Here is a 26,574-nt window from a genome sequence, read left to right on the forward strand (position 1 = left end):
GTGTCCTGTCCGTTACCTGGTCCCTAGTCCCTGTTCCTGAGTCCTGTCCGTTACCTGGTCCCTAGTCCCTGTTCCTGAGTCCTGTCCGTTACCTGGTCCCTTGTCCCTGTTCCTGGTTCCTGTTCCCCTGTCACTCCACCTGTTCCTGTGTCCAGCCAGTCACGTGCTCTCTCATCTGCAGACTATTGCCTGTGCCATCTCCTGCCACGCCTCGCCTGCCGACACCAGCAACCAAGCCAGGGGTAGCGACCTGGGGGTCGCCTGCCGCAGCAAGTCCATCCCGCCTTGCGGCGGGCTCTGGTGAAAACCAGCGGCCCCTTAGACTCCGCTCCCTGGTGAGGTTTGTGCCATCGCTGGTGCCGGTCCAGTGGATCCACTACTCCGGGCGTTACAGACTTTTATTAGGGGAGGGGGCTTTTTACTATTAATGACATTTTTTTTTAAACTTTTACACATATACTAGAAGCCCCCCTAGGGGACTTCTAGTATAAGTGCTTTGATCTCTCATAGAGATCTCTGCAGCATAGATATGCTGCAGAGATCCATGAGATAGGCACTCGTTTACTTCCGGCTGCTGCAGCCGGAAGTAAACGAGTGCCGAGCCGGGGACGGCGCCATCTTGGAGCGGTCCCCGGCCGGCTTCATTTACGGAGATCGCTCCTCCGGGATAACATCCCGGAGGAGCGATCTCCCCACTAGACACCAGGGATGACGCTGCGTCCGGTAATCGGATGCAGCTGTCAACTTTGACAGCTGCATCCGATTACTGTATTAGCGGGCACGGCGATCGGACCGTGCCCGCTAATACCTACGGTCCCGGGCTACACGCGGCACCCGGGACCGGCGCGGCCCCGCTCTGAACTCCCTTACCGGCATCAGGGCGTAAATTTACGCCCGATGTCGTTAAGGGGTTAAGAGATAAATTGGTCCCTTTAAGAGTGACCTTGGTCCCTTTAAGAGCGACCTTGGTCCCTTTAAGAGCGACCTGGGTCCCTTGAGGTGGGAAATGGGTCCCTTTAAGAACGAAATATGTCCCTTTAAGAGCGACCTGGGTCCCTTTAAGAGCGAAATGGGTCCCTTTAAGAGTGATCTGGGTCCCTTTAAAGGAAATATTTCACTCTTAAAGAGACCCATTTCGCTCTTAAAGAGCGACCTGGGTCCCTTTAAGAGTGAAATATGTCCCTTTAAGAGCGATCCTTGGTCCCTTTAAGAGCGAAATATGTCCCTTTAAGAGCGAACTGGGTCCCTTTAAGAGCAACCTGGGTCCCTTTAAAAGAGAAATATATCCCTTTAAGAGCAAAAATCGGTCCCTTTAAGAGCGACCTTGGTCCCTTTAAGAGCGAAATATGTCCCTTTAAGAGCGAAATATGTCCCTTTAAGAGCAAAATGGGTCCCTTTAAGAGCGACCTGGGTCCCTTTAAGAGCAAAATATGTCCCTTTAAGAGCGACCTGGGTCCCTTTAAGAGCGACCTGGGTCCCTTTAAGAGCAAAATGGGTCCCGTTAAGAGCAAAATATGTCCCTTTAAGAGCGAAATATGTCCCTTTAAGAGCGAAATATGTTCCTTTAAGAGCGACTTTGGTCCCTTTAAGAGCGAAATATGTCCCTTTAAGGGAAAAATGGGTCCCTTTAAGAGCCAAATATGTCCCTTTAAGAGCAAAATGGGTCCCTTTAAGAGCAACCTGGGTCCCTGTAAGAGCAAAATATGTCCCTTTAAGAGCGACCTGGGTCCCTTTAAGAGCAAAATGGGTCCCTTTAAGAGCGAAATATGTCCGTTTAAGAGCAAAATCGGTCCCTTTAAGAGCGACCTGGGTCCCTTTAAGAGCGAAAAATGTCCCTTTAAGAGCGAAAAATGTCCCTTTAAGAGCAAAATGGGTCCCTTTAAGAGCGAAATATGTCCCTTTAAGAGCGACCTGGGTCCCTTTAAGAGCAAAATGGGTCCCTTTAAGAGCGAAATATGTCCCTTTAAGAGCAAAATCGGTCCCTTTAAGAGCGACCTTGGTCCCTTTAAGAGCAAAATATGTCCCTTTAAGAGCGACCTTGGTCCCTTTAAGAGCGAAATATGTCCCTTTAAGAGCTAAATGTGTCCCTTTAAGAGCAAAATCGGTCCCTTTAAGAGCGAAATATGTCCCTTTAAGAGCAAAATCGGTCCCTTTAAGAGCGACCTTGGTCCCTTTAAGAGCAAAATATGTCCCTTTAAGAGCGACCTGGGTCCCTTTAAGAGCGAAATATGTCCCTTTAAGAGCTAAATGTGTCCCTTTAAGAGCAAAATGGGTCCCTTTAACCCTTTAAGGACATGGCCCATTTTCGTTTTTACGTTTTCGGTTTTTCCTCCTTGTGTTTAAAAGGTCATAGCACTTGCATTTTTCCACCTAGAAACCCCCATGACCCCTTATTTTTTGCGTCACTAATTGTACTTTGCAATTACAGGCTGAATTTTTGCATAAAGTACACTGCGAAACCAGAAAAAAATTCGAAGTGTGGTGAAATTGAAAAAAAAAACGCATTTCTTTTATTTGGGGGAAATGTGTTTTTACGCCATTCACCCTGGGGTAAAACTGACTTGTTATATGCATGTTCCTCAAGTCGTTACGATTAAAACGATATATAACATGTATAACTTATATTGTATCTGATGGCCTGTAAAAAATTCAAACCGTTGTTAACCAATATACGTTCCTTAAAATCGCTCCATTCCCAGGCTTATAGCGCTTTTATCCTTTGGTCTATGGGGCTGTGCGAGGTGTCATTTTTTGCGCCATGATGTGATCTTTCTACCGGTACTTTGATTGCCCATATACGTCTTTTTGATCGCTTTTTATTACATTTTTTCTGGATTTGATGTGACCAAAAATGCGCAATTTTGCACTTTGGGATTTTTTTGCGCTGACGCCATTTACCGTACGAGATCAGGAATGTGATTAATTAATAGTTCGGGCGATTACGCACGCGGCGATAGCAAACATATTTATTTATTTATTTATTTGTTTACTTTTATTTAAAACCTGGGAAAAGGGGGGTGATTCAGACTTTTATTAGGGGAGGGGGATTTTTACTATTAACAACACTTTTTTTTTTTTTTTTTTTTACACATATACTAGAAGCCCCCCTGGAGGACTTCTAGTATATACACTGTGATCTCTCATTGAGATCTCTGCAGCATAGATATGCTGCAGAGATCCATGAGATCGGCACTCGTTTGCTTTCGGCTGCTGCAGCCGGAAGTAAACGAGTGCCGAGCCGAGGACGGCGCCATCTTGGACGCGTCCCCGGCCGGCATCAGTAACGGAGATCGCTCCTCCGGGACAAGGTCCCGGAGGAGCGATCTCCCCCACTAGACACCAGGGAAACGTTGCCTCCGGTAATCGGAGGCAGCTGTCAACTTTGACAGCTGCCTCCGATTAGCTAATTAGCGGGCACGGCGATCAGACCGTGCCCGCTAATAGCGGCGGTCCCGGGCTACACGCGGCACCCGGGATCGCGGCACTTCAAAGCGGGGCCGCCGCGCGGCCCCGCTTTGAAGTGCAAGTGAGGACATAGGACGTACCGGTACGTCCTATGTCCTTAAGAGGTTAAGAGCGAAATATGTCCCTTTAAGAGCAAAATGGGTCCCTTTAAGAGCGAAATATGTCCCTTTAAGAGCAAAATCGGTCCCTTTAAGAGCGACCTTGGTCCCTTTAAGAGCAAAATATGTCCCTTTAAGAGCGACCTGGGTCCCTTTAAGAGCAAAATGGGTCCCTTTAAGAGCGAAATATGTCCCTTTAAGAGATAAATCGGACCCTTTAAGAGCGACCTTGGTCCCTTTAAGAGCGAAATTTGTCCCTTTAAGAGCAAAATGGGTCCCTTTAAGAGCGACCTGGGCCCCTTTAAGAGCGAAATGGGTCCGTTTAGGAGCGACCTGGGCCCCTATAAGAGTTACCTGGGCCCCTTTAAGAGCAAAATGGGTCCCTTTAAGAGCGAAATATGTCCCTTTTAGAGCGAAATATGTCCCTTTAAGAGCAAAATCGGTCCCTTTAAGAGCGACCTTGGTCCCTTTAAGAGCGAAATATGTCCCTTTAAGGGCAAAATGGGTCCCTTTAAGAGCAACCTGGGTCCCTTTAAGAGCGACCTGTGTCCCTTTAAGAGCGACCTGGGTCCCTTTAAGAGCGAAATATGTCCCTCTAAGAGCGACCTGGGTCCCTTTAAGAGCAAAATGGGTCCCTTTAAGAGCGAAATATGTCCCTTTAAGAGCAAAATCGGTCCCTTTAAGAGCGACCTTGATCCCTTTAAGAGCGAAATATGTCCCTTTAAGGGCAAAATGGGTCCCTTTAAGAGCAACCTGGGTCCCTTTAAGAGCGACCTGTGTCCCTTTAAGAGCGACCTGGGTCCCTTTAAGAGCGAAATATGTCCCTCTAAGAGCGACCTGGGTCCCTTTAAGAGCAAAATGGGTCCCTTTAAGAGCGAAATATGTCCCTTTAAGAGCAAAATCGGTCCCTTTAAGAGCGACCTTGGTCCCTTTAAGAGCAAAATATGTCCCTTTAAGGGCAAAATGGGTCCCTTTAAGAGCGACCTGGGTCCCTTTAAAAGCGAAATATGTCCCTTTAAGAGCAAAATGGTCCCCTTTAAGAGCGAAATATGTCCCTTTTAGAGCGAAATATGTCCCTTTAAGAGCAAAATCGGTCCCTTTAAGAGCGACCTTGGTCCCTTTAACCCTTTAAGGACATGGCCCATTTTCGTTTTTACGTTTTCGGTTTTTCCTCCTTGTGTTTAAAAGGTCATAGCACTTGCATTTTTCCACCTAGAAACCCACATGACCCCTTATTTTTTGCGTCACTAATTGTACTTTGCAATTACAGGCTGAATTTTTCCATAAAGTACACTGCGAAACCAGAAAAAAATTTAAAGTGTGGTGAAATTGAAAAAAAACACGCATTTCTTTTATTTGGGGGAAATGTGTTTTTACGCCATTCGCCCTGGGGTAAAACTGACTTGTTATGCATGTTCCTCAAGTCGTTACGATTAAAACGATATATAACATGTATAACTTATATTGTATCTGATGGCCTGTAAAAAATTCAAACCGTTGTTAACCAATATACGTTCCTTAAAATCGCTCCATTCCCAGGCTTATAGCTCTTTTATCCTTTGGTCTATGGGGCTGTGCGAGGTGTCATTTTTTGCGCCATGATGTGATCTTTCTATCGGTACCTTGATTGCGCATATACGACTTTTTGATCGCTTTATATTACATTTTTTCTGGATTTGATGCGACCAAAAATGCGCAATTTTGCACTTTGGGATTTTTTCGCGCTGACGCCGTTTACCGTATGAGATCAGGAATGTGATTAATTAATAGTTCGGGCGATTACGCACGCGGCGATAGCAAACATGATTATTTATTTATTTATTTGTTTACTTTTATTTAAAACCTGGGAAAAGGGGGGTGATTCAGACTTTTATTAGGGGAGGGGGCTTTTTACTATTAACAACACTTTTTTTTTTTTTTTTACACATATACTAGAAGCCCCCCTGGGGGACTTCTAGTATATACACTTGGATCTCTCATTGAGATCTCTGCAGCATAGATATGCTGCAGAGATCCATGAGATCGGCACTCGTTTGCTTTCGGCTGCTGCAGCCGAAAACGAACGAGTGCCGAGCCGAGGACGGCGCCATCTTGGACGCGTCCCCGGCCGGCATCAGTAACGGAGATCGCTCCTCCGGGACAAGGTCCCGAAGGAGCGATCTCCCCCACTAGACCCCAGGGAAACGTTGCCTCCGGTAATCGGAGGCAGCTGTCAACTTTGACAGCTGCCTCCGATTAGCTAATTAGCGGGCACGGCGATCAGACCGTGCCCGCTAATAGCAGCGGTCCCGGGCTACTCGCGGCACCCGGGATCGCGGCACTTCAAAGCGGGGCCGCCGCGCGGCCCCGCTTTGAAGTGCAAGTGAGGACATATGACGTACGCATACGTCCTATGTCCTTAAGAGGTTAAGAGCGAAATATGTCTCTTTAAGGGCAAAATGGGTCCCTTTAAGAGCAACCTGGGTCCCTTTAAGAGCAAAATGGGTCCCTTTAAGAGTGACCTGGGTCCCTTTAAGAGCGAAATATGTCCCTTTAAGAGCAAAATGGGTCCCTTTAAGAGCAAAATATGTCCCTTTAAGAGCGACCTGGGTCCCTTTAAGAGCGACCTGGGTCCCTTTAAGAGCAAAATGGGTCCCTTTAAGAGCGAAATATGTCCCTTTAAGAGCAAAATGGGTCCCTTTAAGAGCGACCTTGGTCCCTTTAAGAGCAAAATATGTCCCTTTAAGAGCAACCTGGGTCCCTTTAAAAGCAAAATGGGTCCCTTTAAGAGCGACCTGGGTCCCTTTAAGAGCGAAATATGTCCCTTTAAGAGATAAATCGGTCCCTTTAAGAGCGAACTTGGTCCCTTTAAGAGCGAAATATGTCCCTTTAAGAGCAAAATGGGTGCCTTTAAGAGCGACCTGGGCCCCTTTAAGAGCAAAATGGATCCCTTTAAGAGCGACCTGGGTCCCTTTAAGAGCGAAATAGGTCCCTTTAAGAGCTAAATGGGTCCCTTTAAGAGCGACCTGGGTCCCTTTAAGAGCGACCTGGTTCCCTTTAAGGGACCCAGGTCGCTCTTAAAGGAATCCAAGTCGCTCTTAAAGGTATCCATGTAGCTCTTAAAGGGACGGGACCCAAGTCACTCTTAAAGGGACCCAAGTCGCTCTTAAAGGTATGGGACCCAAGTCACTCTTATAGGGACGGGAGCCATGTCGCTCTTAAAGGAATGGAATCCAAGTTTCTCTTAAAGGGAAGTCACTGGTAAAGGGGCGCTCTTTTCAAGCACTATGTATTTTCCTGGAAATGCAAATCTAGTTGTCTTTATTACACAGAGCGATAATCTGCTTATTGGACCTGATTTGGCAGATTATTGCCCTGTGTAATAGAACCCTAAGGCTACAAACCCACTTGGCGGGTCTGCAGCGAGTCCCCTCGCTGCGTATTTGCAGCAAGACTCGCTGCAGATCCCGGCCCTATACTTTTAATGGCAGACAAACACGCAGCAGGGATGTACATCCCTGCTGCGTGTTTGTCTGCAGCCCACCCCATTAACCCCGCCGGAGCTGATACTTCACCTGATCCCGACTCCGGCGGTTCACGATGTCTTCAGCAAGCCGGAGCGGGGACCAGGTGAAGTATATGCTCCAGCCAGCCGCCCGCAGCCCCTTTAACACCTCCCGCAGCCCCGGCCGCCTGATCGCCCCTCCGCAGCACCGATCACACTCCCCCCCCAATCGCCCCCCCGCAGCACCGATCGCTCGCACGCCCCCCTGCAGCCCCGGCCGCCCGATCGCACCCCCCCCCCCGATGAGGGCTGCAGGGGGGGCGATCGGTGCTGCGGGGGGGCGATCGAGCGGCCGGGGCTGGAGGGGGATGATTGGGGGGGGCGTGCAAGCGATCGGTGCTGCGGGGGGGGGCGTGCGAGCGATCGGTGCTGCGGGGGGGCGTGCAAGCGATCGGTGCTGCGGGGGGGGGCGATCGGACAGTGTTAAAGGGGCTGCGGGCGGCTGGCTGGAGCATATACTTCACCTGGTCCCCGCTCCGGCTTGCTGAAGACATCGGGAACCGCCGGAGCCGGTAATCAGGGAATCCCGTCCGGAGTGTATACACATGGGGGGACATGTATGAAAAGGTATAAATATTCGCAAAGGGGATTTTTGCGAATATTTTTTCCCATCTGCCCCACCTTCGCCAGTGGGGCGGAGAGGGGGGCGTTACGGGGGATGCAGCCGCACGCAGAGGGGGCACGGCCTCTGCATGCACTGCATTTATCATTTTTTGTGTGGAAATGCGCCTCTACATAAATTCCCTGAGCTCCAGAGCTGAGGGTAAAAAACGCCAGACTTCATAAATGTGCCACATAGTATACACTCCGGCCGGGATTCCATCCAGCCGCAGGAGAAACTGACATGTCAGTTTTCTGCGGCCGCTATTCTTTGAAGAGAGAAACTGTCAGTTCACAAAATGGAGCATGCGGCTCCGCACGCTCCATTGTGTGCAGCGGTGAATTCCAAATTCAGCACAAATTAAGCTCATATGGCCGGTACCGATGATCTTCTGTAACACCGGCCATTCTGTGATTTGGCCGGGTCACAGAATGGCTGGTGTTATACTAAGTGTGAACATGGCCTGAAATTGTAATGGTGAAGCCACATAAGTGACCAATTGCATGTAGTCCAAACCATTACACAATCTCTACATTAAGGCATAGTTTCGGTTGCATGCAGCCAATCATTCAGGTTGTTTTAGTAATAGAATACAAGGTGGAGTAAGGAAGTAAGTAAGTGGCTTTAGTAATACAATACAAGGTGGCATAAGTAAGTAGGTGGCTTTACTTAAAGTAATAGGACACAAGGTGGAGTAAACGTAGCATATTCGTAGAGTGGCCATGAATATCTGAACATAGTAAGTTTACTTGGGGACATATTAATCCTGCAGTTGTCCCCGTAATTCACGGAGACTAATATTTCAGAACCGCCGCTACTAGATGATTGTGATTGCAAGAAGAGCGTAATAAACTTATAAACCCAACGAAGAACAAACATTTGCAGCGGTTGCCAAAGGATGTTTATGACCAAGAAAAACAGTACGCGAAAAAAGGAAATTAAAATAAAAGCCACAACTAGACCCCAAGATCATCTCAGTTATTTCCAGACGCTGCCATCTCTTTAGGTTTGCTCAGAGATTATGGTCGTGATTTGCTATCAAAACATGCTTCTAAGATCAACTCATGCGTGCATGGGACAAAACAATAGGCTTCATGAGTCAGACAGCTGAACTAATGAATCCTGGTGCCTAAAGGATCATTGCTGCCTGACTCGGGTTTCTATTACTTGTTCAGGTCTTTGAGGAAGCCCCTGAAAGTTCTTACCAACAAAGCGGGACTGTCACTAAGAACATCCGCACTATGTCACTGTCTGTCTGCACGCTTTCCTGTATACCAGGACAGAGATTCATCATGTAGATAGCAATTCCGGCAGGTAGGACAGTATTTCTGTCTGTAATATTTTAAATGCGCAAGTTACACACAGGGATTCCTGAATAATGATGGGAATATAAATCTTTCTTTCTGACACTGCAGTTGTGTTCCACGTTAAAAGAACTGAACACAACATGTGAATTGGCATTCAAATCTGACGCTTGTCTGTTATATTGCAGAGTTTCCGTAAATTTGAAAAATTTGCAAAAATAGAAAATTGCTGCAGCAAACTGCAAGTGTCAGGACTCACCGTATATACTCCCTCTAGCATACATATGATAAAAACCTGTTCTAAAATTTTAGTTTTCTTTTTTTTTAGATGAGGTTCTTGGCAAACCATTTGATCAAATAGAAGGTACCAACTCACCACGTTAAGGTGACCCCAAAGAGGGTTGGACCCTATACTTAGATAACTGCCTCTCTCGGACTATAAGCTTATAAAGCTGGGCAAATAGGATCAACTAAACTCTGAGTAAAACACCCACAGGAGCTGGGTGTAGTCAATGTCTTAAAGGAGGTAGCTACATCCCCCCACTTGTAACACATAAAGCAGACAGTCAGCACTCCACTAACACTTGTTCACACTAAGCAGTTTGCATACTAACAAATAGACAAAATTTTCTATTTTCAGTGCATTTTGGGGCACTGGATGTGGTAAAACAGCCCTTAGTACACTGATCTACATACATATATATTCAGGTATACATACATACATATATATTCATATATTCATGTGCTCTTAGCTCCTCTGCTCCAGCTCTGGTGCCCTCATGCCCGGTACCCAGGTCGCTGGCCGCTTCCTAGTCTGAGCAGGGACCTGGGTCGTGACATGTGCAATCTGCTCAGGCTGTCAAATGCAAACGAAGGGTCTGCTTTTCATCTCAGAATTAACGCCACCTTTGTCCACAGGCTATGTCTGGTATTGCAGTTCTGTTCTCCTTATAACATGATGTGCAAATGTGTTTAGCAAAATGTGACTGCAGAACCAAGTCAGTCAAGTGATAAAGACGTATCATACATTAAGGAAACAAGCAAAGACTTACGCCTCTAGCTAGTCGGGAATTGCATTAGACAAACTGAAACAGTCTCAGAACATCCAGAACTTTTAGCTATATAAATAGTTTACTTCTTATTTCGGAAAGCATCATGCTCTTCGTGACAATGCGAGATTTCCCAGCAGGGCTAGGCTGCTACAGTAGAGATATGCCATAATAGAATGAATTAGAGGAACGATTGCTGTGTCGGCTCCTATAAGATTAGAGATAACCCTCCCATTATGTGAAAACACTCTTTGTGGTCAGTACTGTCTTGTGAAGTGAAACCATGATGACGGGATTATAGATTGTTGGGTTTTTCACAAGTTGATTTACAATGTATCTGTATATAGCTGTAAGCAGTAGCTGTATCTTTATTTTAGAGCGGAAACACATGCTGTTTGTATAGGAGCATCATGTTGATGAATTTATGGGTCATTGCCTCCACATGTGCCCATATACACACACATAGGCACATACTCACACACACAAATCAGAAATCAAGATTTTATATTGTTAAATATTGTATATACTTTTAAAAAAAATGAATACTCAGTAAACTTTGATTCTTTTTTAGCAAGTTGGGATTGGTTACCATCCTACTGGGACCACCATCAAAATTTTAGGGCCCATAGAGATAAACAGTTTAAGCTCTCTCCATGTTCTTTCAACTTGACTCATCTGATTGAACACTTGGAGGGACATTTATTACGTCTGGCGTTTTTTACGCCACGCTTACAAATGTCCCCGCAGCTCCTCTGCATAACTTCTGTACGCAGGGAGCCTGTTCGTACAAATGAATTGAAACCGTGTAGGTTTCACTATTATTTTTCCTCCGGAAATATGAAAAATGTGGAGCACACGAGGCGGCGCTCCCCCTGTGTGCTGCCGCATCCCCAGTAACGCCCCCTCTATGTCCCACTCAGGGCCGTATTTACCACTAGGCACCCATGGCCCGGGGCAGCATATTGCAGGGGGGCAGCAAAAGGGAGCCTCCCACCTCCCTTTCACACTTACCAGTAAAAAGACCATCTGCGCCTTAAGAAAAGCATTTTAGCCTTTTAATAAATGTCCCCCTTGGTGTGTCTGCCTCCAGTCAGGATTTTTATTTTCTCTGGCAAGTATATAGGATGCTCTACTTGTCCAGACCCATGATATTAGTACCTTCTGTAATGGTGGTCCTACACCAAAAAGTTATGGTTTCTGTCAAGTAATTTTTAAGTTGTGTAGTAAAAGTGTCATGATGGAAAACATGAGAAGAGGATCTGCACAATCCGAATATGGGTGTTACTTGACTGACATACCATATATAACCACAATTACCAACAATTACAGTATGTTACATTAAACAAGGCATACCAATGGTGTGCCTTGTTTCATGTGTGTTTCATGTGACATGCACTGCTGTCATGTTCTCATAGTTTTTCAATCAATAACAGGTAGGGTATTTGCCCCAGATATCCAAATGTATTGTATGATAGAACAGAAGTAAATTTTACTTCCTCTGATAAAACTAATTCTAATGTCTGGGGCTCTCTCCACTGAACACCGACAGGCAATATCAGGGTAGGAATTGGGGCATGATGGAAATCACCACCCAACCCCTTTCTTTTGAGAGAGATAAGCAGCAGCCAAAGCTCTCTTGAGGCCCTATACACTGTGTATGGGAAGGAATTTCATTATCCCACCACTGTGTTCCAAGAGAGATAGGTTGCCACCAGAGCAGTCTGGCTGTGGCGCCTAAGGGCCCTATTACACGGGACGATTATCGTGCGAAAAATCGCTAAAGTATTCGAATTTAAACAATAATCGTTCTGTGTAATTGCAGGCGAAAAATCGCTCGTATGTTGTTCATTGTTTATTTAGATCTGAACCTAAAATTATTGATAATTAATCGTTCGCTAATTGTTCGCTGTAATTCCACGTTCGTTTGCTCAAGATCCACGGTTTTTTTTACTAATCGTTCTGTGTAATTGCACATTGTTCATAGTTTTTCTGGGATCAGAAGGAATAAACGATCATAGTAACCATAGTAACCATCGTAACGATTATCGTTCTGTGTAATATGGTGAACGATTTCAGGTTAACGATAAACAATCTCGTTTGCGATCGTTTATCGTTAGTCGTTAATTGTTAAAAATCGCTCAGTGTAATAGGACATAGAGAACTGCCAGACTTTCCTCTGTATGAAGAGAACTGGTGAGATAACTTTCAACTTAATGGTCATTCAGCAGTCAACAGTTACTGAAGGTATATAGGCACTGTTACTCTAAAGAGCAATAACCAGAACAATGTCAATGAGACCGACTGGTAGACTATATATAGAAGTTGTAACTATGAAGCTTAAAAAGTTTGATCTCAATTTTTTATTTATTTAATAGACGAAGCTGAAATTAAAAAAAAAAAAATACAACCTTTAGTTATTTTCTACAATTTAGTTCCTAAGGACAACGTGTATATGACTGTGTATTCCAATAGCTAAAAAAATGGAGACCTCTGATACTGTGTGTCCCCATGCCAGCGGCACGTGTCTCATGTGTGAACAAAGAAGGATAAAGCGACTTACAATAGGGTCATACGGTGTTGGCACCAACTTCTCCCACTTGGAAAAGCACACAGGAAAACTGTAAATCTACACTTGTGCTAATCCCTAACAAAACGAGGTTAGAAACACTGTGACTCTGGCCAGAAGTTCCCAGTGTCAGCCGTTCTCTAGTGAGATGCTCTGACCTCCTAAAAACTGCAAATCCCATGTGTGATCATCTTAGATCCCATGTGTAAGAATGTATTTGGTATAATCTGCTCATCAGATTAACATGGGAGAAGTAAACATTACTATGACTTGTCCTGACATACAAATATCTTTACTATCATATGTTTATATTGTGCTGATATTTTAAGCAGTGATCATGAGCGTCCACCGTTTTCACAACACAGTGAGGTCGAGAAGAGCAGCCAATAGAACAAAAATATGCAAATGCGACAAGTAGGTCTGCAGTTCTGTTCTGGTAAATTATCTTAAAGGGGATATGTTAGCAGTTTTGCAGTACACAGGCACCACAAAGGGAAAAGCATACCTAAGTACATACCTTTGTTTTTGCCCATTCACTTTGCATTATTGAGAAAATGGTGCTTTAATGTCCAGGCAACAGCTGCTAAAAGAGTCAGAGAGGCGGGATCTTCCTTCAAGCGCCCTGTTTTGGGTGCGTTACCAGTTCTCATAATGATTGACAGATCGTGGGGTTTTCTGACTGGATGCTAGAACAGTCGATCATTAATAAGATGTGGGGGCTCAGGACTAGAGATGAGTGAACCTGGAGCATGCTCGAGTCGATTCGAACCCGAACTTTCGGCATTTGATTAGCGGTGGCTGCTGAACTTGGATAAAGCCCTAAGGCTATGTGGAAAACATGGATATAGTTATTGGCTGTATCCATGTTTTCCAGACAACCTTAGAGCTTTATCCTAGTTCAGCAGCCCCCGCTAATCAAATACCGAATGTTCGGGTTCGAATCGACTCGAACCCGAACCCGGTTCGCTCATCTCTACTCAGGACCCATTACAGAGCAAGAACAAGCCCCTTTAATATAGATTAACCTACACAGGTACAACTAAGGTAAAATATTAAAAATGTTGTCTATCTGCAACAACCCTCAGGAAGAGCTTAGAAAATTGCTGTATATATTTGTATACAATAAAACCATAAACTCTAAAGCTCCACCTAGTGGTGGCGGCAGGCAGACACAATTTTACATTTTGACTCAAAGCTTCTGCAGGGGTTTTGGTGCTATGTATTTATGAGAGAATTAGCAGTTGCTCATTTTTGTGGTGCCATGAGCAAATAAAAAAAAAAAAAAAAAAAAAGGGAAGGGAAGGGAGATCAGGGTATGTTTTTGACTTTTTGTCTATACAGATGAAGCCAGCACTAGCTGTATTGTTGACCCACTTCAATAAGGTGGCCAGTAAGTAGCAAGTGAGCTTATACGGTTTGATTAAGATGTATATTCAATAGATCAATGTAAGGGTACGTTCACACTTACCCGATCTACAGCTGATTCTCTGCTGTGGATCCGCAGCAGATTTCATTTAAATAACTGAACACAGCATCAAATCTGCACCATCAAATCTGCTGCGGATCTGCTGCGGATCCTGTAGGTGTAAACGCACCCTTAAACATGTGAATGTGCAACCATGTCTGATTTTCTAAATTAGCTATATTTAAAACTAGGGATGGTCCGAACCGAGTTCGTATGGAGTTCGTACGAACCCGAACCATCCGCAATGATTACCGCTGTCTGCCCGCTCCGTGCAGCGGGCGGATCCAGTGGGAGGAACGCCTGGAAAACTGTGATACAGCCATAGCCATCGGCGGGTTTGGACCATCCCTATTTAAAACATATCCTTTACATGTTCTGTATAGATGGAGGGTGGCATATCATGGTGTCTGGTGTGCCCAAAAAGCCCCATTCTACAGTATATCTCCTAAGAGCTATTTTATAAGCCTGCACCATCACACTGTTTGAGTAGTTAACTCTCGTTCTGAAATTTGCTGAACATCCCCAAAGAAAATGAATTAAGGTTCATGAGAAGTCATCTAAGAAGAAAATGGAAAAAAAATTACTAACGCACAATCCTTAAAGGACAAGTGCCATGAAAAACTTTTTCCCAGTAATTGAAGCACATTACAAAGTTATATAACTCTGTAATATGCTTCAATCACCTATCTGCCTCCCTTCCCTGTCTTTTCCCCCCTCCACCCCCCACCAGGAAGTGTCCTGACTCACACAGACCTGATTACTGTCGTCACCTTCACCAAGCTCTTCTCTCAGCTCCTTCTCCTGTTACACTAGCCTCCCCCCTCCCCTGCCTTGTCAGGTGACAGGCTTGCTCAGATCCCATTGGCTGAACAACTGCAAGCCATCACTTTTCACATCTCACTTGCTTATCTTCCCTCAGACTGACTCCGGCACTTAGGCAGCTCCCCCCTCCCCTCATACCCTCTCTCCTGCTGCCTTGGACTCAGTGAAGGAGTCATGTCACTAGAGACGATAAGCTGAGCAAGCAGAGTCACCTGACAAGGAGGGGAGGGGGAGGCTGGTGTAACAGGAGCTAGAGCAGCCCTCCTGCTGATGACTCACAAGAAGGAGCTGCCTGGTGACGGTGAGGACAGTAATTAGGTCTGTGTGAGTTTCTTACACTTCCTGGTGGGGGGTGGAGGGGGAAAAGACAGGGAAGGGAGGCAGATAGGTGATTGAAGCATATTACACAGTTATATACCTTTGTAATGTGCTTCAATTACTGGGAAAAAGTTTTTCATGGCACTTGTCCTTTAACAATAGACAAGATGATGAATTGTTACTTCTGTTCTAACCTTCTGATCTAACCCTCTAACACAGCTGGATCCTATTCCTTCTGTAGTACTTTCCAGCGCTGCTGTGAATAATGGTAAAATCAGCCAAATTCTCTAACAGAGTATCATGTTCCAATAATATTGTATGCTACTGGGATCAAGAAGATAGAAAGGAAATTAGTTACCTGCATAGTTAGAGACAGTAGCTGAAAAAGTTATGTAATTGTATAAGTAGCATTTTAAACGTGACTACAGATGGGATTTTTTATTTATTTTTTGGTCCCAAACATTTCCAAACAGTAATATAATGCTATTGGAGAGTGGTATACTTGAGTGAGTTGGCTGATATGGTGCATTAAATAATAAAATGTTTGTATGACCAAACAAGATGAAATATACAATCACATTACACATAGTATAAAAAACAGCTATGGACATTTTACCCCCTATATGTCGCCATTAATAGCACTTGTAGCATTTAGGAAGTTACAAATGTGAAGTACAGTTGGTCCTGCAAAAAAAAAAAAAAAAAAACCAAGCACTCATACAGCTTTTTCTGTATAAAATGAAGAGACTTTTGGCTTTTAAATGTGAAAAACAAGGAAATTGAATCACAAAAAACCTAAAAACCTCTCCCATTGAACTAAATAGGGCCCCACTAGCCTGTTGTTCTTGTGTCCATGTGACTTGCTTTAAAGGGGTATTCAGCTCAGACATAACTTTTGATATATTGCTGCCCTTGGCGAGACTAACAATTCCTTCCATACTTGTTATTATCTATTCAGTCTCCTTCCCCCAGTTCTCAGTTTAAAACTGTGTGTGAGCCTGTCTCCCCCTCCTCCCCCCTCCCTTCTGAGACGGTTGATGTAAACAACTCCCTGGCTGGCTGCATCTGCAACATTGTAGCTTCTTTGTTATGCTGGGAGGGTTAATCAAAGTGAATTCATCAGCAACTTGACCTCAGAATAACCCTCCCAGCAAAACAAAGAATCTACAATGTTGCAGATACAGCCAGCCAGGGACTTGTTTACATCAGCCATCTCAAAAGGGAGGGGGGAGTAGGGGGAGACAGAGAGAAAGGCTCACACACAGATTTTTGTGTCTTCAGCAGAAAGCAGCAGCTGAGAACTGGGGGCGGAGAGTAAATAGATAATAACAAGTATGGAAAGAATTGTCAGTCTCACCATGGGAAGCAACATATCAAAAGTTATGTTTGAGTGTAATACCCCTTTAAGGCATATTTCTTAATGCTGTTAAACACGATTCAGGCAAGATGGCTGCCCCCATAATCATGTACTGAATAAAAAATAGAATATTAGCAATCAAAAAAATAAGGACAGATCAGATAAATAACATGAATCAGAAAAACACACTGAGGTTCACTTTTAAAAGGTGTTTACCTACAAACAATACTTAACACCTATCTACAGAACACATAATAATTGATTGGTGGGGATCACACCATTGCTATGATGATCATGGAGGCTCTATATGTCCTAATGTCAATGTAGTCATAAAAAGGCATGTGGGCTGTCATCCTTCTCACTGTCTTTATGGTTGACATAGATTAGCCTAACACCATACTCTACTATCTCCATCTGATGTATTGAGTTGAATGGAATAGTTGGAACCCCTTCAACCCCTTCCATCAGACACTCATTACCAAGGTTTGGATAGGTGGTAGGTGTTATTTAGAGGAAATCACTTTCAGGCTATGTTCACACATAGTATTTTCATCAGTCTTGTGGTTAGTATTTTTTCAATCAAAATCAGGAGTGGGACTGAAAGGGCAAAATTATAATGGAAGGATTGGCACAGTTTCTGTTTTCAACCGACTCCTGGTTTTGGTTAAAAATAGACTGACCAAAATACTGACAAAAATACTATGTATGAACATGGCCTTAGTTGAGACAAAGGATTCATGTTATCATGCTATTGAAATTTTCCACCTACTAGTAAACATTAGTGATGAGCGAGTAGTAAAATGCTCGGGTGCTCGTTACTCGAGACGAATATCTCCCAATACTCGAGTGCTCGTTTCGAGTATTGAACCCCATTGAAGTCAATGGGAGCCTCAAGCTTTTTTGCAGGGGACCCAAGTTCAGTAGGGTGAACTTCATGTGAAAACCTGTCAACAGCAGAAAATGATGGAAACACCACGGAAATGGACAGGAAACAGCAGGTGCAGCATGTATGCATGCCTCTGAGGCTGCCTAATGGCACCATTATGCCTAATTCTGTGCAACAGCCTGGTTAAAACAGAGGTAGGCATATGGACCACCCAAAAACTCAGCCTGACACAGCATGGCAGTGAGAACACAGGGAACCATTAAAACAGAGGTAGCATAGCATGAACCAGCCAAACACAGCATGGCATTGAGCACACAGAGAACTCCCTGGAGCCGCAGTAGCTAACATGGAGGCTAGGCAGGAGCAACAGTAACTAACATGGAGGCCAGGCACGAGCAACAGTAGCCAACATGGAGGCCAGGCACGAGCAACAGTAGTCAACATGGAGGCCAGACAGGATCAGCAGTAGCCAACATGGAGGCAAGGGCAAGCACAACAGTAGTCAACATGGATGCCAGTGAAGGCCCAGCAGTAGTCAACATGGATGCCAGTTAAGGCCCAGCAGTAGCCAACATGGAGGCAAGGGAAGGCACACCAATAGTCAACATGGATGCCAGTTAAGGCCCAGCAGTAGCCAACAAGGAGGCAAGGGCAGGCACACCAGTAGTCAACATGGATGCCAGTTAAGACCCAGCAGTAGCCAACATGGAGGCAAGGGCAGGCACACCAGTAGTCAACATGGATGCCAGTAAAGGCCCAGCAGTAGTCAACATGGATGCCAGTTAAGGCCCAGCAGTAGTCAACATGGATGCCAATTAAGGCCCAGCAGTAGCCAACAAGGAGGCAAGGGCAGACACACCAGTAGTCAACATGGATGCCAGTTAAGGCCCAGCAGTAGCCAACATGGAGGCAAGGGCAGGCACAACAGTAGACAACATGGATGCCAGTAAAGGCCCAGCAGTAGCCAACATGGAGGCAAGGGCAGCATGGTGTCTCAGTGGTTAGCACTGTAGACTTGCAGCACTCGAGTCCTGGGTTCAAATACGACCAAGGACAACATCTGCAAAAAGTTTGTTCTCTCTGTGTTCTCTCTGTGTTTGCGTGGGTTTCCTCCGGGTACTCCGGTTTCCTCCCACACCCAAAAACATACAGATAGGTGAAGCGCTGCAGAATCTGGGTGCACTATACAAATAAAAAAATTAAAAAAAAACAAGGGCAGGCCCAGCAGTAGTCAACATGGATGCCAGTGAAGGCCCAGCAGTAGTCAACATGGATGCCAGTGAAGGCCCAGCAATAGCCAACATGGAGGCAAGGTCAGGCACAGCAGTAGTAAACATGGATGTCCATTACTGCTCTGGTCAATCCTGCCTTAAAAACGGCTACAACATTGGAAAAAGGTAGAAGGTACTGGTGAAAGAATGGCATAGGACACCCGTAAGATAAGATGACATCCACAGGTAATATGGTTTGAAATGGACAAGACAAGGAAGGTAAGGGCAGGCACAGCAGTAGTCAACATGGATGCCAGTAAAGGCCCAGCAGTAGCCAACAAGTAGCCTTCTACCCTCAGCACCCTTTCGATTTTCAATTTGACTGTAGCAGTTGGGTTAACATTCTATTGAAGTTCTATGCAGGTGTACTACAAATCCCAGCAATACAGTGTAAGACCCACTAGTTTAGGGGGGGGAGGGGCTGTACAGTACAATGTGGTAGTGGCTGGACCTAGATACACACGCTGTGATACCCCCTTACAATGAGCAGTGAAGTTTAATGCAGGTGTACTACAAATCCCAGCAATACAGTGTAGTACCCATTAGTTTAGGGGGGGCTGTACGGTACAATCTGGTAGTGGCTGGACCTAGACACACGCTGGGATACCCCCGTCCAATGAGCAGTGAAGTTCTATGCAGGTGTACTACAAATCCCAGCAATCAAATGTAGTACAGCAGGACCACCAGACCCCAAATCAAAAAAGAGTACACTGAGCACTTCTTAGGGGTCTGTATGTAACACCTAATGTCCCCTGTCTGCCAGCAGCCGATCACCACAGTGTGCTGCTGAAATTGTGGTAGCAGCACTGCAAGTCCCAGCCAGCAGTCTGTAGTAATACTATTAAAAAATGATTTGATGGTTTGTTTGTATTGCTAGTATTCCCTGACTGCTGGAACGCTAAATCCTACACTGACACTCTCCCTGAGAAGCAGCAGCTCTGTCCCTAATCTCTCACAGCATGCGTCTGAAGCGAGTACTGCCAGTTGCGCGTTTTATATGGCGGGGTCATCTGATTTGGCCAACCAATCGCTGCTATCGACATGTATGGGTCCCACGTCATCGCAGGATATACCAAAGAGTCTCCTGCATGTTTATTGGCTGAGAAATAGCGCCCAAACTTACAGAGATTTTCGCGAGTATCGCGAGATACTCGTCCGAGTAACGAGTACCATCGAGTACCCTAATACTCGATTGAGTACCAAGCATGCTCGCTCATCACTAGTAAATATCCTATGCTGAAAATAAGTTTCTTGTTCATGTTTTAAATCTATTTTTTTTTATTCTTAATGATATTCAACGTTCATGTCCCCATTATATGGCCCTGTCTGCAGACAGAAAGCTATAAAATGACATGGTGCGCCGATGTCTAGACTGTGTTTTCTAAACAAAATGTATGAGTCTTTACACAGGATTGTATACTGTCTACATATTGAGACAGAAATACTGACTCCATCCTGTCACCAAGCCCAATGACAATCCATACAGCAACCGCTAGAAATGTCAATGACTTAACACATACAGACATGGGAAAAAGGGGATGGAAAACAAGACTATGTGTCATACACGGCACAAGCTGCTTCTAGCTCGTGTCTTCATTGATGGAGCTATAAAGGAAGCTCTTTATATTATGGGCCTACGGCTTATTAACCTTTACCACTACCATGGCCTAGCTAACAGATGGCATGCCTGTATGGTGACACAATGCTAACCTCAAACCAACCGAGGACTCCATCTAGACTTGTCTTCATGTCATACTTAAAGACGGTAATCATTCCCGGGGCACACAAACCATTTAAGGCCACTTCAAGTAAGAAAACGGAATTATAATTACGTTACATTGAAAAAAAAGTCATTGTAAAATCCATATTTGAATCATAGGCTTCTATAAAGCTGCTATACGTTATATATTTGTAGGAACAATCTATAGGGTAATTTTCATAATGTGGACATATTTATCAAACATGGTGTAAAGTGAAACTGGCTCAGTTGCCCCTAGCAACCAATCAGATTCCACCTTTCATTTTCCAAGGAGTCTGTGAGGAATGAAAAGTGGAATCTGATTGGTTGCTAGGGGCAACTGAGCCAGTTTCACTTTACAACATGTTTGATAAATCTCCCCCATAGTCTATGTATGCGTAATCATATTTTAGCCCTCTAAACTTTATTGTGAAACCATGTGAGAGAATGTTAAACTTTACATTACATTAAACTAGGGGAAGTAACCCAGCGTACTCTTTGTGGTTGGTGACCTGCTGACTCAGAACGTTACAGCCAATTTGTGGGAGAAGTAAAAAAGGGAGCGTTACGGCTATGGAGAATTATAAACATATTATTGGTCATGATGATGATGATGTAAAAAGAACAATCCTCTAGCCTTCTTAGGCATTGTAGGTGGGCAGGCACAATGTATGCTTAGTTTTATATATACTGTCTGTTATTTGCCTTTCTCCCTGATTCCATTCTTGACTAAATGTGCTTGTATTTTCAGCGTGGAGATGGTCATTAGAGATGAGAAAACCGGGCTGACATCCGGGTTCATGCAAACCCAAACCATCAGCATTTTAATCCCGCTGTCTTCCTATTCTGTGGGAAAGGTGGAGACAGCCCGAGTCTCGCCTGGAAAACAGGGATAGGACCTAGGACCTAGGCTGTATTACTGTTTTACAGGCAGGACTCGGCCTTCCTCACAGAATAGGAAGACAGTGAGATTCATATACTAATGGTTCAGTTTTGTATGAACCCGAATGGAATGGGAGCGGCTGCAGCAGATCGCGGCTATATCCTATGGGCTGTTAGCGATCACCCGGGCAGCCCCCCCACAGCTCCCCCCGGCCCTCCCCGGACTCACCCGCTCTCTGCAGCAGCGTGTAATAGGGAGTGTGTCTCTTGCAGGGTGTTTGTACACTGTGTTTTTTTCATCTGTAACACTGGGACTCTCTTAAAGTGAGCTGTGATTGGGCAAATCCAGAAAGTTTTAGTTTCATAAATCCATTGTAATTTCAGTACTCCATTTAGAACTCTATACTGTGAGTGGGCTCCATTCTTGACTATAAAATGGACAGAGTAGTGAATATTTGGGCTTGTCCTCCCGATGATATAACCTTATGAAACAAGCAATAAAAGAATCACACTATATGCATAGCAAAGGCATAAGACTATATAAACAGTAGATATGTTTATGTAAGAAATATTGCTATAACAGCTGTCTATAACAATGGTATTTTTGGCTGGCTATACTTACTGAAGAAAAACTCTGCACACTGCTTTAATGGCCCATTAGATGCATACATAAAGGCATTCCATCTAGGAATTTTAACAATGACTTTGTAAATGACAGCTGAATCTGGATAAAAGGAAAGGTACAAACTCCAACAACCATGAAGGGTATACTTGATGCAGGACTGGTAGGTGCAGGAGAAATGTTTTACTTACCATTAGCAAACTGAGAACTTCCTCTCAAGCTACAATGAGCTGAGGAACGTGTTGTGTTGTGTATGTATTTATGGTCAGCTATCAGCACCATCTCAGGCAGCCAGAACTTCCAAAGATACTTTCACACCTATAAATGATGCTTGGCATAGTATAGCCCTATCTAAAGAGGGGTATTTTGGCAATTAATTATTATCATTATTATTTTACTTTTTTTTTTTTTTTTTACATATCTAACCTTATATTTAAAAAAAGGACGTTCTTTTATGTTCACTGAGTGGAAGGGGGATGGTCCTGGCACAAGGCCAATTCTAAGTCGTAGTGGTAGTCTGCAGCTGCACCTGTGGCACAATGTAGTACAGCAAGCAGGGGTACGACAGGGATGCAGCAGTGGCACCAAGGTTTGAGCAATCCTGCAGTTTCTGAGAGAGCCACTGGTGGCAGCAGAGGAGCAATGTACAAATGTAAAAAAAATTATTAATAATATATATATATATTGCATACCTCCCAACCGTCCCGTTTTCGGCGGGACAGTCCCGATTTCGGGGTCATGTCCCGCCGTCCCGGAACGGGCCCCAAGTGTCCCGCTTCCCAAAACACAGCTGGCCCTTTAACTACTAGTGCTCCTGGTGAGCGCTGGCAGATGCGGAGCGGTGATTGGCTGGCTCCTGTGACCGGAAGCTGCATTCTGCCTCCGGCCACAAGAGTGCGGGAGATACGAACTCCCTCTGATGAGTCTGTTCCCGGCCTCAGGAGTGTATCAGCCGGCTGCACCAATGAGACAGGGGAACTACTCCCTGCTCCCGCCCACCAGAAGACTGTGAAGGAGGGAGAAGAGGAGCAGCTGCTGGGAGAGGAGCACTGCTGCTGCACGGCCCGGTATAAGGGGATTGGGGGGTGTTAATGAGGCCGAGCAGGAGGCAGTTTACAAGGAAGGGGTTAAGTTACCTTTGGAGTCAGAACATCCCCCACCTTCCGTGCTGAGCACCCAGAGCACTGTACGGACTCAGCAGAGAAGGGGGGAGGGGAGGATGGAAGTGACTTAACCCCTTCCCTGCTGTGCAGGTTAGCTGTCTGCTATCATGTCTGTCAGCCAGCTGCTGACGCTACCAGGCACTGCCAGGAGGGAAGGAGTTAAGTGTGATGAATGAGGCTTCTCTGCCTGACCAGCCTGGACGGCAGACAGTGACCTGGAGGGACTGTGGATGAAGTGCTCATTATCTGTGTATTGTCTGATGTCCCCTAAAGTCACTATAAGGAAAGCCCCTTCTCTAGGGGGAGTAATCAGATGACTTCTAATACTACTACTCCCAGCAGGCTGCTGCATTAGGCTGAGGAGGCAGAGCCACAACTTAACTTTACATAGTAGCTAAAACTCATCCTGGCAGTCCAGAGGGTACAGAGAGATAATAATAGAGAATCCCTCCTGATAATAGAGAATCCCTCCTGATAATAGAGAATCCCTCCTGATAATAGAGAATCCCTCCTGATAATAGAGAATCACTCCTGATAATAGAGAATCACTCCTAAAAGAGAGGATATCACCTTTAATACTGTTTCCCCACAATTCTGGTCCATGTATGTAGTTTAATCCATGTCCCTATGTGGTCACCAATAGATGTACAATGTTGCCATGATTGCGCAGCTACTGGTGACCACATATATGTCCATACGCTGTACAAACAACGGCCGTTCCACGTGAACAACTGTTGTTTAACGCTAACTATGGTCAGAAGTAATGAACGTGTTCAATAACTCCAGCCGTAGGTTGTGTTAAACAGCCATTCAAGCTGAACGGTTGTTGTTTGTACAGAATATGAACATAGCCTTAAAGTGTAACCATCATCTTTCGCTGGTGGCAGGATACGCTGTCAAAATGCTGCCACCATGCTACAGTACCTGTGAAGGTCCAACAATACCATCAATTGCACTGTATGCAACGACACTGCCGGAAGTATTCCATCTCCGCTGGGTGCATGTACAGGATATCCTGCCACCAGAGAAAGACGATCAGTACACTTTAAGTTTCACAAAGATTTGAAAAATAGGCCTTGGTACTTATGGCCAAAAGTGGGGAGTTAGAGAAGCACTACAGGAATTTTTTTTTCTTGCTTATATAATGCAACTTGGCAATTACTAGAGGTACTTTAGTTATCATGCTATGCAGTTAGTCTACAGTAGCGGCATTAAAGTGACTGTACCACCAGGCCCAGGCTGAAGCACTGGAGGCAGGCCGACCCACCCTTAGTGGGAAGAAACTCCTGCCCCTCTATGATAGGGTTCCATTGATTCTAATGCAGTCACGTCATGGAGGGGCTGGAGTTTCTTCCCACTAGGGTACTATTACACCAACAGATCTGATGACAGATTATCTGCCAAAGATTTGAAGCCAAAGCCAGAAACAGACAATAAACAGAGATTAGGTCATAAAAGAAAGACTGGATTTTTCCTCTTTTCAAATCCACTCCTGGCTTTGGCTTCAAATCTTTGGCAGATAATCTGTGGTCAGATCTGTTGGTGTAATAGTACCCTAAGGGTGGGTCGGCCCGCCTCCAATGCTTCAGCCTGGGCCTGGTGGTACAGTCACTTTAAGTTATTGTATGGTGGCATTATTTAGTCATATATGTTGGTGATATTTAGATCTTTTGCTAATAGCGATAATTGGCGTGTTCAAATGGGCCTTCACAACGGGCGTATTGAGACCTAGTGCAGCCCAAGCTGTAAATACAGCCCTGGTGTTCAGCAGTGTATTATATACTTATCTTCCTCCTGAGTGAGTATATATCTCTCCATGCTATGTAGGCAGCAGTGTATTATATACTTATTATCCTCCTGTATGAGTGTGTATATATCTCCCCATTCTGTGCAGGTATACAGCAGTGTATTATATACTTATTATCCTCCTGTATGAGTGAGTATATATCTCTCCATGCTATGTAGGCAGCAGTGTATTATATACTTATTATTCTCCTGTATGAGTGTGTATATATCTCCCCATTCTGTGCAGGTATACAGCAGTGTATTATATACTTATTATCCCCCTGTATGAGTGTGTATATATTTCCCCATTCTGTGTAGGTATACAGCAGTGTATTATATACTTATTATCCTCCTGTATGAGTGTGTATATATTTCTCCATTCTGTGTAGGTATACAGCAGTGTATTATATACTTATTATCCTCCTGTATTAGTGTATATATCTCCCCATTCTGTGTAGGTATACAGCAGTGTATTATATACTTATTATCCCCCTCCTCTATGAGTGTGTATATATCTCTCCATTCAGTGTAGGGATGTAATCCACAATATGTTATATTCTAAGTTTTATCACTTATTGCCAGCTAAAGTCTTCAGAAATTAAAAAGATTTTTTTTGCAGAGGAAATGAGCCAAAGCCAAGAGTTAGCTCAGAAGTAAAAGAGATATAAGTTAAAGTGCTATACTTACCATCCTGGTCAAACCATTTATTTCTGCAAGAAAACCAATGTGGCACTACAGTGGAAGACGTGATATGGGAGGGTAGGGGCGTGTCTTGGGGATTGGGGGAGTGTCTTGGGGTTAGGGGCGTGTCTTGGGGAATAGGGCGTGTCTTTGGGTGGGGTTAAGGGCGTGTCCATGTCCCTCTTTCCTCTCAGCCAAAGTTGGGAGGTATGATATTGTAGGGATCTTCCCGGGGGATGGTGTGTTTGGACACAGTTCACAGCAGACTTGGCTTTGTAAAATAACAGTTTGGCGTTTATTTGCAGCATAAAAAGAACAAAACAAAAAGGTCTTGCCTGTCTGGGCACTTACTAAACAGGTTCGTCACCTATCTGACACTAGGTAAGACAGCGTCCTTCCCCTGGAGACCGGAGGGTGTGTATTAGCTCCAACAGCGGCTATCTTCCCAGCTCCCACCATACACAGCACACAGACTGTTCACTCCTGGCTGAGAGCTAACACTCTGCACACTGTGAGAGCTTTTACCCTCGTGTAGGCTCATCAGGGCACACCTGGCCGCAACACCCGAACTGGATCGGGGGGGAAGGGAATGGCAGGTCCCACTACCATCCTACCCACCATTCCAGTAAATCCAGGCCCGGAAAAATGGAAACAACAACTCAGCAGCATAATACTGCTGAGTGACAGATCTCTCCTGGATTTACCATCTCACCATATGCAGTAGCCTGGGTGAGATGTACCTCCCCTCAAACACTTTTCCAGTGACACTTCTACATATCCCCCCCCCTCTTTTTCAGACCGGAGGGCTGAGCGTTTTGTCCCCACAGACAGTGTACCCGTGATAGGGCGTCAGCATTTGCTAGTAACTTTCCTGGCCTGTGTTCCACAGTAAAATTGAAGTTTTGTAGCGACAGAAACCATCTAGTCACCCTTGCATTTTTTTCCTTGTTTAATTTC

General features: G+C 44.8%; 1 protein-coding gene across 1 annotated transcript in view; it reads left to right on the plus strand.

Moving 5' to 3' along the window:
- Window positions 1-26,574, plus strand: part of RPL35 (ribosomal protein L35) — a 446,139-nt gene that overhangs the window by 164,641 nt on the left and 254,924 nt on the right. The window lies entirely within an intron of this gene.

The sequence above is a fragment of the Dendropsophus ebraccatus genome, chromosome 10 (genome assembly GCF_027789765.1).
Source record: "Dendropsophus ebraccatus isolate aDenEbr1 chromosome 10, aDenEbr1.pat, whole genome shotgun sequence".
Taxonomy (NCBI): Eukaryota; Metazoa; Chordata; class Amphibia; order Anura; family Hylidae; genus Dendropsophus; species Dendropsophus ebraccatus.